This window comes from Mus caroli, unplaced genomic scaffold (assembly GCF_978045245.1).
Source record: "Mus caroli unplaced genomic scaffold, Mus_caroli_1 scaffold_16, whole genome shotgun sequence".
NCBI classification, from domain to species: Eukaryota; Metazoa; Chordata; class Mammalia; order Rodentia; family Muridae; genus Mus; species Mus caroli.
In genome coordinates, this window is record NW_028227271.1 from 100876681 (window position 1) to 100888996 (window position 12316).

The 12316-nt window shown below is 37.3% G+C and overlaps 1 pseudogene; it reads right to left on the reverse strand.

The window, feature by feature from the left end:
• Window positions 1-11042: 11042 nt before the first annotated feature.
• On the reverse strand, window positions 11043-11799 carry LOC110311018 (mediator of RNA polymerase II transcription subunit 27 pseudogene; annotated as a pseudogene).
• Window positions 11800-12316: the final 517 nt, after the last annotated feature.

Genomic DNA, 12316 nt, shown 5'->3' on the forward strand with positions numbered 1-12316 from the left:
GGAGGGGTGAAGGGGGAAGGATTGTGGGCAAAGGTGACAGGGAGGGGACAGTGAGTGGGATGTAAAGTGAATAGATACAAAAAAACCCTAAAATTAAATTAAAAATAAAAGAAGAACTGAGCTGTTTGCTTGGTACCTGCTGACAGTAGATTGGATTTCAGCCAGTATCCATACTTTATATTCTAAGACTAAAGAGAAATATCTTGATTTCTTGGTTATCTGATTATGTTCTGAATATAATAAAAACTGAAATGATAAATTGTAAAATTATTTCCTATTAGAGTACACAAAAAGTAGAGTATTGGATTAGAGGTTCTCTTTCTTTCTTTTTCAGTTCAATTTATTTTCTGAATCAACAAACCTTAGGCTGTGAGGGACAGAGAAAACTCAGTTCAAACTAAAGCATTGGCCGGGCAGCACTGGCCCCCAGTATAAATCCCTGTCAAATATGCTGCTAACATTGGCTAGGCTTGGAATTTATGATTCCCAGCTGACTTTTCTTTTTTATTACAAGGTGCATTTCTTTATTCTTGTCAGTTTCATATAAATATATGACAAAATAGATTATAGATCCCTTTCAACTGCTTTCCTAAACCAGTATGAAAAGCTTCATAGGTTTTTTTTTTTTTTTTTTTTTTTTTGGACAGTCTTTAATGGCCCAGGAAGTCCAGTTAGTGCTGCTATATGGGAACAGATGTGGGGTTATCCAATGGGCCATGAGTATCCTGTGCCACATGACTACATCCTCAAAAAGAATCACCCAAATCTGGCAGTCCACATTAAAAAAAAATGAAAGAAGAAAGTTTTTGTTTTGCCTGCTTACATTCACTCTTATTGGCAAGTTCATCTACCCTGCTTCTGAAGCATTAATTTGCTGGTATTAGAAACCATTTCCTTGGGATCCCAACATAAACTGAAGACTGACTGAGTCATTCAGCCAACAGAGAATAGCCACTGTTGGACTAAACTGGAAAATAGCCTGTAAAGCACTGTAATAAATCATTTTTGAATGTATATATTCACTCTATTAGTTTTGTTCTTTTAGAGAACCCTGCCTATTACAAATGGGTAGAACTAAAACATAAGAATATGCCAGCACATCAATAAATTGGATGCAAATAAAGGGGTTACATTAGTTTCACCTGGAGAGACTCTTAAACTTAATACTGGTCCCATACCTAGTGTTTCTCACTCATCAGATTTGGGATGGAGGTTTTGTTGTAGCACTTAGAGAACCATTGTGCTAGACTGTAAGTTTAAATGTTTTATGTATGTTTTTCTCCATATTGAACTGCTTAAAATAGTATGTAGGCCAATTATTAAATCAATTTTGAGAGAGGCTGAATTTGAACTCACTACGAGGCTGAAGAAAATATTGAACTTCTAATCCTCTTAACCCTATATCTCAAACTAAAGAATAACTGGCATATGCTACTATGTCAGGTTCATGAAATATTAGCCATCTAGCCGAGGACTTCATCCATGCTACAACCTCAGTTCTATTAAATCTTTTGTCTTAAATAGCAAAAAAAAAAAAAAAAAAAGAATCACCAAAATCAAAAAGTTATTCACTGGTCATTGTTCTGATATGCCATGCCTTCTCACCTTGACAGAATACCACAAGATGGGTGCATTAGTGTTTTTTTAGTTGTCTGATTTTTTTCTTAATATAAAGAAGTAGTTAAGCAAGAGGCCCTAAGCAGGAGATAGGAATCTGGCTAAATCTCATCAGGAGTCAGCATGTGTCTGTATTGGAGACTAACTTTCTCCATGCAATAACTACAAACCAGGTCAACATTCTGTCTAATTAAAAAAAAGTTTAATTAAAACATAATTATATCATTTCCCTCCATCTCCTTTCTCCCTCCAACCACTCCTGTGTCCCACTCTTATTTCCTCTCAAATTCATGGACTTTTTTTTATTATTGTTGTTAATATTCACACACACACATATGCACACATGCATGTATACCTAGGAACACACATAGGAATCTATTCATATGTATATGAATAAATATATTAATGCAACCCACTGAAATTTAGTGTTGCTTGTTGTATATATGGGTTCAGGGTTGATGGTTTGATATTGAGTGACCATTTAGGAATACCATCCCCGGGAATGACTAATTTCCCTTTTTCATCAACCAGTGCTTGCCTGTAGTTCTGTCTATGGATGAGGGCCTGTGAGATTTTTCCCTTCCATGTCACCATGTCTTTTGATGGTGTCAATTGTCCAGGCCTTATTTAGGTAGCTGTACTGTGGAGGTATCATAGGACTAACTTCTTTATCCTTTCTAGAAGATCCAGTCTCACAGCAGACATCCTGGTCCTCTGGCTCCGATGGTCATCCTACCCTCTTGTCTTTGGTGTCACTGAGCCTTAGATACAGGAGTATCATAGATTTATCCATTAAGACTTGATACCCCACAATCAAGTGTTCTCTGCATTTTGGCCAGATGTGGTTTTCTGTAATCTGTTGCAAAAAGAAGTTTCAATGTTGAGGAGCAAGAGCTATACTTATCTGTAGATCTAGGAGCAGTTGTAGAACGCAGTTAGGAATTATGCTGGTCTAGTAAAAATGGTGGCATTACATTTTCCTCTAAGGGTCCTAACTGCATTATCCCTGGCTATTTGGCTAGGTTTCTAATACTAGACATGGTTTTCCTCCTGTTGCGTGAGCCATAAATCCAACTACCTTTGTTGTTTACAGACAAAACTCAAGAATTACTGTTGACCTTTAAGTATGTCCAGCTGTGCCAGTCATTGTGATTCATAGGCACCAAACCAGGGTAGGGCCATTGATTGCTTCTCTCCCTTGGCAAATTTCATAGCACCTTTAGGTACTATGAACATCATGCCTCCAGCAGGAGGATTTTAGGTCAGCTCTAACTTGAGTCTTCTGAGCCCTGTGTTCAAAGTGCATGGATTCTTCAGCAATAGGGCTTTACCTTTAACCTCTGAAAAGAAGCCAAAAGGCATGTCAATAGCCAAGGTTGGTTTGGGTGTCTCTTGGACTCTTGTGAGCCATGATTCAAAAGGAGGTTTCTCATTGATGGTAGTAGAATATATGCGTGTGTGTACACACACACACACACACACACACACACACACACTTGTATGTTATTTTGAGCCATTATAAAATAAAATTCAATGTGCTGTCTTAAGAGGAACCAGACTATCAAAGTAAGTTCAAGATGATAAATTAGAAGTGACCAATGAAAGGCTAAAATCATTTAGGTAAACAACACAATGCAATTAGAAATTCATGTTATATGCATTATTGATATTAACATATTCTCAGCATACTTGAGATTTCTGTTTAAAAAAATCAAAAGTTCAGGTACACACTGATGTATTTTCATGTAAGTATCTTAAACTATATGGATCAATGATTTTTTTTTCCTTAAAAATAATCTGTGCTAGGATATGCTTAACTTGTAAAGCACTTGCCACACATGCATTGGGATTATGTTTGAATCTCAGAACCCATTTAAATCTTTGGGTATAGTGGTGTGATCTTGTAATCCCAGGGATACAGAAATAGAGGCAAGCAGAGTGGTGGGACTCACTGGCTCAGTCAGCATAGCCTAAGTAGTGAGATCCAGGTCTCATTAAGAGACCTTGTTTCAAGGGAAAATAAGTAAGGTAAAAAATATCCTGAAAATGACATCAAAGTTGTTCTCTGGATTCAAATCCAATTACACATACACAATCATACATGTATAGGAACATGAAAACACACACAGACACAAATACACACACTCAGAAAGAGGGAGAGACAGAGAATTATGTATTATAGGGATCTTTTTTTCCCCCAAACTTCAAGCTGGGAGGGATCAGACTAGACAGGCATTATCTATTTTAAAATATATAAATATTTTGAGGTAATGTCGTGGTCAAAATTAGTTTACCTGATCTAAGCATATGTCTTCTAAGAATATAATGCTAGAGATAACTGAAACAGAAGAGGAACTGGTGGGTACGAATTAAATGGACAAGCAAACTCCTTCTATTCCTGCATACTTGTGAGGCATCTCACTTTGGATGAACCATATCAATTTGAACAAATGAAAATTTGTGTTGTTTTAATTTTAAGATAGATTTTCATCATCATACCCATGGTAATCTCCTTGGTTCAGATGGTCATCTTACCTCAGTTTCCAGAGTACTGAGACTTAGGTATCATTCTGCTCATACATAAAAGTCTATATAAAATGGACTTTCTTGATAGTGTGAAAGCATTATAGAGATGTGAAAACTCAAAAGACTTAGGAGATCATTTTCTCAGAAACAAGTTCAGAGAAGTCAGCGAAGCATCTCACTCTGCTCATCCTTCCAGAGGCTATCTACCCAGAACTAAGAACTATCCCAAGATCTTGGCAGTCTGAAGATTCAGAGAAGAATGAAGATCAAGTTTCACTAAGGAGGAAAAGTCCTGAAAAATATGCCAGATATTCTGTTGGGTTTCCCAAAAGGCATAACCCAGGGGATGAATAAAACCAATCAGCTTCCAATAAGGCCCACACCCAAGTACAAGCTCTGCTGTTCTCTTACTGTTTCAGCAACACTTGACTGCAGCTTAGGATGTGGAAGAAAGATGGTCCATTAAATCACTTACTTGTTCCATACATGTGCCCACTGCATCAAAAGAATGGAACTATGTTAAAACATCTTCATCTGAGTTAAATTTTCAGTAGATTTCAAGGGAAGAAAGGAGTCATGACACAACTTTCTGTCACTCACAGTATTGTGTTGCAAGTTTGGTTTCAAATGTCTTAGGTTTGATTAGTGAAGCAGAAAAATAGGGATTCTGTTTGTTCAAGCGTACATATATCAGAACAAGTTTGTATTACTTAGGAAATAAAGATGCAGAACATTCAACTAATTTGGATTTCAGATCAACAACAAAGCACAACACAGAACTTAAAATTAGAAAACACTCCCCTGGAAAATATGTCCCTCATTACATACCTTTTAGAAGATTTTATTTTATAAATAAAAGGATGGCTTTAGAAACAATAAAACTTAATAAAACAGTAGTAACTGCTCATAATTGTTAAGCATTGTTATGTACATAAGCCAAACGACAACGACAACTTCTTCATATTTGTCATTTATATGGATACTTTCATTGGGCTGGAGAGATAGCTTAGCAGTAAAGAGTGCATCCTGCTCTTGCAAAGAACCAGCTTCAGACTGAGTGGCTTGCACTGCCTGTAACTCTACTTCCAGGAGGATCATGTGCCCTGGTCTTATGTTCCCTGGATCATGTTTCCAGATACCTACACTCAAATGCATGCCCTCACATGTATGTAGTCGTTAAAAATAAAATAAAATAAATCTTTCCAAAAAATGATTTCCTCTGTGACAGTTTGAATGAGAATGTCCTCCATAGGTGCAGATGTTGAAATAATTGAATCCCAGTTGGTGACACTATATGGGTAAGCTTAGGAGGTGTGGATCTTGCTGGAGGAAGTATGTTACTGAGGACAGGTTTGAGGTTTCAAAAGTTACATGCCCTTTCTACTTTTCTGTTTCCTGTTTTCAGTTCATGGCATAAGCCTAGCCCTCAGCTTTCATCTTCTACTTCAGTCACCATATAGCTCTATGCTGTCTCTGCCATTACGGACTCTAACCCTCAAGAACTGCAAGCTCAAATAAGTTCTTTCTAACTTGGCATGGTCATGAAGTTTTATCATAGTAAAAAAAAAAGTAACTAAAACATCTCTCAAGCCTATGGCATTGTATTGATGTCCAGATGAGGAAACAATCAGAGAGATTAATATTTTTCAAGAGAGAAATACTTTACTATCTAGAGTAGCTTTCAAAATTGTATCATATATCAATAGTGATATAATAAATTTTGCTAAACTGCCACAGACCCTCTGGGTCCCTTGTCTGTGTGGAATGAGTCTCTGGGTGCAGATGGGCAAGGAGTTGGCTGGTGACAGACCAACACGCGAGATTGTATAGAATCTGGATGTATTGTCACAAAGTGAACACCAGTCTTACATAGTACAGAAAAGAAAAGGGGTAGGAAGTCACAGCAGGCAGAGTACATTGAAGTTGCCTGACACAAAACAAAGGAATGACTACAAAGGGACTTATAAGAACCAGGTAAATTTTTACAGTAAAGATAAAGCAGTACTGCCTAGGGTCAGCTTAATGACAGGTAAGGATTTCACACTTTAGTGCTATACCTTTGATCCTTATGAAGGCTAGCACCAGGGGGTTCTGCTCTTAACAGATCTTCTCATAAATAATGCAATACCACAACCCCCCTATTTCCTAGGCCTTGCTAAATTCTTATATGAGTGTAACTTTTAAGTATCTGGAGAATCTCCATTTGTCAGAAGAATTCACCAACTACTTCTAATATGTAATGTAGCCTGTACTGAAGATTTCTATCTCAGTGGGATTCCCTGGCTCTATTACATATCCCCTTGTTTGGGTGAGATTTGCTACTGTCCTTAGTAAATACTTTGCAGACCAGCTCTGAACTGCTGGCTCCGTCTTTTGTAAAGCTTAATTAGTTACTGAATAGGTAACTTCCTTACTGCATTCCTGCCGGATTCCAAGCTGGAAGGCTTCTGGAACCTTGGAACACTGGCTAAGGCTCTGGCTATGTCAGAATTCAATCTTAAAAGGCACTTATAATAAGATAATACTATAAGAGAGCACGTGGATCCATACATCAGACTAACTCGGGGATAGGGTATGAGTATGCGGGTTATGAGACCGCCAAAGCTCCAGGAGGTGAGTTTCTGTGAAACTCTGCCTGGTGAGTGCTTCCAGGCTTCTCAGCCTGTCAAGCAGACTTCACTGGAGAGCGTGGCATTTCCCAGTGCGAGTGGCACTAAACCATATAAATGATGCTAAGTCTGTTTGGATTTCTTTTATCATGCAAAGCAGTATTTTCAGTTAGGTTAAATTTTGAAGACCTAAAAATATAAATGTGTTGTAAGCCATGTGATGGAGCTAGTCGGTAAAGTGCTTGCCTAGCATTTATAAGGTCTCAAGTTCAATCCCCTATACCTCAAAACCCAAGCATAACTAAAAATATTTACTAATTGCAAATGTTAGATCATCTTCAGGACTTTGTCTGAAAATAAGCAAACCTATAAAAAATTTAGGAAAATTACTTGGGGGATAAGAATTGTACCTTTCATGGCTTTTCTTAATAAATTTAAATTTGGTTAAATAAATATAAATTTTGATAATTTCTGGAAATGCATTGGGAACTAATACTGTTACGTAATTTAACAATTTGATTAAGAAGTCAATTGTTATTTAGTTCTATGAAATCTCAGTATTTTCTCAGTGACTCATTTGGTTGAGATCATTGCTCAAAGGAATTAGATTTTATAGTGAAGACATAGCAGAATTTAACTGATGTTCAAATTGGTGGTGTCATGTCTTTATATATTGGTAATGTAGTAGATCCCCTTGGGAGCTTGAGAATAGGGTTACTAGGCAGGATGTAGGTGGTATGTGTGGACAGGCATTTTAATTAGTATTCCAGTTATTTAATTTAGCAATTAGTGAGAATATTCTTGAAATTAATCTAAAAAACATTCAAAGAAAAACTTTCTTAAAATAGGGAGGGAAAGTCAGGCAATGGTGGTGCACGCCTTTAATCCCAGCACTTGGGAGGCAGAGGCAGGCGGATTTCTGAGTTTGAGTTTGAGGCCAGCCTGGTCTACAGAGTGAGTTCCAGAACAGCCAGGCCTATACAGAGAAACCCAGTATTAAAAAACAAAAACAAACAAACAAACAAACAAAAAAACAACGACAACAAAAGTGGGAAGGGAAAAAAGATTCACATAGCAGTGACTTTAGTTTAATTAGAGAAACAAAAAACTGAGAGTTATGTTTGCTAAAGCCCACATTTAGAAGAAAATTATTGCCAAATTTCTTAAATAAAAGTACTATATACAATTAAGTTGAATTTTAAATTAACATCACATAGGATTTCCTGCTCAGATGTCTCAGGCAGGGATATACTTGTATAAAATATTTTTCTCCTTTAACAGAAACTCAAAGTTTGCTGGATATTTAGTATTTTGTCTGCAAGATCCATGACAGAGAGGGCAATTAAGAGGCACTTTCATGAGTTTCAGGGATGGGTTCATGTTTGCCTTGGGTTACTTGGAGTTTGGCCGTTTTAAAATTAAAAGGTTAGAATTAAAATACAATTACATCACTTTGTCCTTTCTCTGTACCCCCTCCAACCCCTCCCATGCTCCCTCCCTTCAAATCTTCCCATGTATCTTTTCATTCTCTCCCTCTTAAGTTGACATTCTCTTTTTTATTATTGTTGGTATATATCCATGTATATTTTTATAAATACATAAATACAGCGTGCTGAGTCCATTTACTATGGCTTGTGTGTATATAAGTTCAGGGCTGGTTACTTTGGCTTGGATATCTAATTATGGGACTAATCCCCCTGAGAAAGTCTAAATTATCTAGTTCTCCTCCTTCATCTCTTTCTCTTGTAGTCTGTTGTTCTTGGTCTAGAGGTAGAACCCTGTGATAATTCATCTTCTGCATTAATATGTTTATTGTTACTAATATTGTTCAGGACTTGTTTAGGCAACCATATTGTTATTTTGAAAGACCAAAACAACAACAACCAAATATCCAAACTGGAAATGAATCTGTTCAGTTATTGCAGAAGCAGTTTTAGACACTTTCTTCTCGGTAAGTGAGGTTTAGTGTGAGTAAGATCACTTAGAATCCACTAGTTTGCTACATAATTTGCAGTATTATCTATTTTATGTACCAGTCAATGCTGCCATTCTTATCACCAGTGATTCCAGAATGAGCTCCCACAAAACAGAATGGAGTGGGGGGTGTGTTTCAAATGGTCACTTTGATAGAGATTTATTTCTGAATTAAAATTGTGAAATGCTACCTAATTTTTATATCAAACTTCTAGCCCATTACATTACCCATTAAATAGTTGTAAATTCAAAATTAATGCAGGCAATCCTAGGAGATATCTGGGATACCTTTTGAAGCTATTGACATATAATGGAGAGAAAACTTACTCTTCTTGTCTTTGCAAACGTGTTCCCAATTTGTTCTGGTCTCTGGATTAGATACAGCAGAGAGGATACTGGAAAACCACTAGAATCAATGCCCTTGGGAACTGAAGTAGAGCAGAAAAGTCTGCAAGAAAAAAAAAATTAACCAATTTCAGGCTAATCCTTACCCAAATTGCTTTACACACATTGAGGCTTGCTTTAAGTGGTAATGATAACTGCTTATTAGAAGCAGGTGTTTCCTGGCACCAGTCTTCTTACTGTATTTTTACGAGGCATTTGCTGGGGAGATATTAGCAAAAGTATACTCATCCGAGAAAGGGCAGTAATGGAAGATCAACCTAATAAGTCTGAATTCCAACTCAGAAAACCAATGAGTTTATTGGGGTTTCTTACAGAAACACGGAGGACACAACAGCAGCTGCATCATTGAAACCTCACATCAACCTGTGTAACGACTAATGAAAGCTGCATCGTGGAGATGCCTACACAAACTGCAGGCAGTTTGACAGGTTGGAGGATCTCCTCTCTCAAGCAGTCACTAATAATCATAGAACTATAGGAAGGACAATTATGAATATTATAAATTTCAGGAATTTCCTGAGGCTTGTAAGAACTTCCTGAGACTATATATATATATATATATATATATATAGTGTGAGACTATATATATATATATATATATATAGTGTGTGTGTGTGTGTGTGTGTGTGTGTGTGGTGTGTGTGTGTGAGTGTATTATATGTATATATTATATGTATGGTACATGTATATACTATATATACTCTAAAGTATATACTATATATTACATATATATAACATAATATATAATAAAATATATTTAATATATACTTTATAATATATAATATACACTATATTTATTATATATATGAATATATGTATACACAGATTTTAGAGTAGCATTCTGGTTACACAAAGGAGTAAAACACACATGATATGCAAGATATTTATGATTTATATGCAAGCATTGATTTACTATCTATTTCTCAAACAACTCTCTTACAACAAAAGAAGAATTATGTTTCAATAGATAAGCATTTTTCATGAAAACTATAAGAAATGGGGACCCAAATATCGTACTGCTTATGGTTTCACCAAAAGATACAAGGTTTCTGTGTTAGAGGAAAGGAAACTTATTACTCACAGTAGAGCAAGGTACACAAACAACAGAACATCTGTGTTAGTTCTATTTGTCCCTATGTCTTGTTGGGTCTAAGTAGTTGCTACATATATAAAGGCTTTGTGTTACAGCCAAGGAGATTATTACTGTTTAGCACATGGAAAAATTCAAGATTAGTCTTTGCCTTAAAATCACTGTCTAACCCTTCAAGGTTGCTTGCTGAAAACATAACTGTGGTATATGTTAGATAACAAGTATTGAAGCTTTGTACTCCTGGAACACCCACCCAGAGTATGGAGAGATACCGAAGATCCATGGTCATTTCCTCTTTGAATAGTGACAGTATGTCCTGACCTACACCAAAAGGTCCAAACTTTCATTTTCAAAAGCAAGATGGATCTAGATTTTGTGACACTTAAAGTAATGATTTTGTGAGGTAAAATATTATATATTATTAATATACCATGAACATATATGTACATGGCATATGAAAACTGATAGTATATAGAAAATGCCCCCCCCCCCCACTTCAAATATATCTTTTTTTTCAGGCTACAAAAGTTTATTGTCTACAAGAGCCAATCAGGCAACCCAACACAAGAATAAAGGGCTCACTCCAAGAGAACAATAGACCTGGGTGGTGGTGGATAGCAACTCTCAGAGATGCTAGCACACTTATGGAAATGGAAGAACATGTTGTAAACCATTCTTCCATGATGTATTGCTGACAGGTGACAATTCTGTCTGCAAGAATGTGTAGAGAGAGAATGCCCTACAGATATCTGTGTGGTGAATAGACAGGGATAATCTGGAAAGGTGAAGGGGCTATTGGCAGGACAGTGGCCGGACTTGAGTCATTGCTGGCAGATGCTATGGAAGTCTTCCAGAGTTCAGAAGTCTCTCTGTGTTGGGGGAAAGACCTCTTGCAGAAACTTTCTGCAGCTGTTGGCATGGCCCTGACATAATGCTATATTTAGCTTTTTAACCAAGTCACAAAGGACCTTAACCACAACTTCTTTCTTATATCTGGGGTAGCTAATTGTGGAGCCAGGTAATGGTGGCATGGTCTGTCCCCTACTGGAGTTCCTAATAGTTGCATTAGGACTATATATCAAGCTTACCATCTACTGTGTAGATGTCTTCGTCACCCCCTTGACTATTGTGGGATCAATGAGCAGACTAGACTCCTCATGACAACTGATCACTTTTAACACCTTTCTCAAGGTCATCAGAAGCATTGCTGAAGTCCCATTGAATCTAGATAAGTGGACAGACATTTCCTGAAATATCCTGTTAAGGCAGTAGAGCCAGAGTGGTGGGCTGAGCCTTCAGTCAATGCTTGGCAGTTGGGCCCATCTGTTTTGTAGAGTGCTTCAAAGGATTGCTGATTCAAAAGGCCAGATGTTGGGCCCGCATGGAATCCAAGCTTATCACCCTGGTGTTGTGAATAGGGTGGTTCTCTGATGGGTTGTATACCAAGTTGTTCAGACATTCCAGCTCATTGAGGTCCTGTTTGACTGGATGAAAGTTGTCCTACAAGTGCATGATGAGGGCATTCTCATAGCCCTCTCTCATCTCCTTGTTGTGCATGCCATTCCTTATGTTGTCTAACACCCTACCTTCTCTGGAGCAGAGCATCTGAATGGTTCTAAGGTCTTCATGTTCACTCCAACACTCATGTCTGCCTTGTGGCTGTGGCCACTCAAATGATATCTTATATAGTTACACTATTTAGGGGTATTTATCAAGTGTCCTATACTATCCTAACAGTTTGTGCATATTTTATTCTAACAACTTATGGTTGAGTGCTAATATTCATATTTTAGAAGTGAAATTGTATATAATTGAGGCTCATGGCTTTGGGAATTAAATCGATTTACTCAGCTAAGAGACCTGGGGAGTGGTGATGGGGGAGATTCCATATCTCTATGTATGACTGTGATCTGCATCATTATGAACTGGGAATGGTTTGGAGTGGGCAGAGGGAGGCAGATGAGAAGACAGTGCAAGGCAGGAGACAGATGGAAAAGCCATTGTCAAGGGGAATGGAGAGAATTGGAAACAGAGTAGACTTGAGAAACAAAAAGAGGTTGGCAGAATTCTCTGTGAAGTTTTAAGCTGTCTGGAG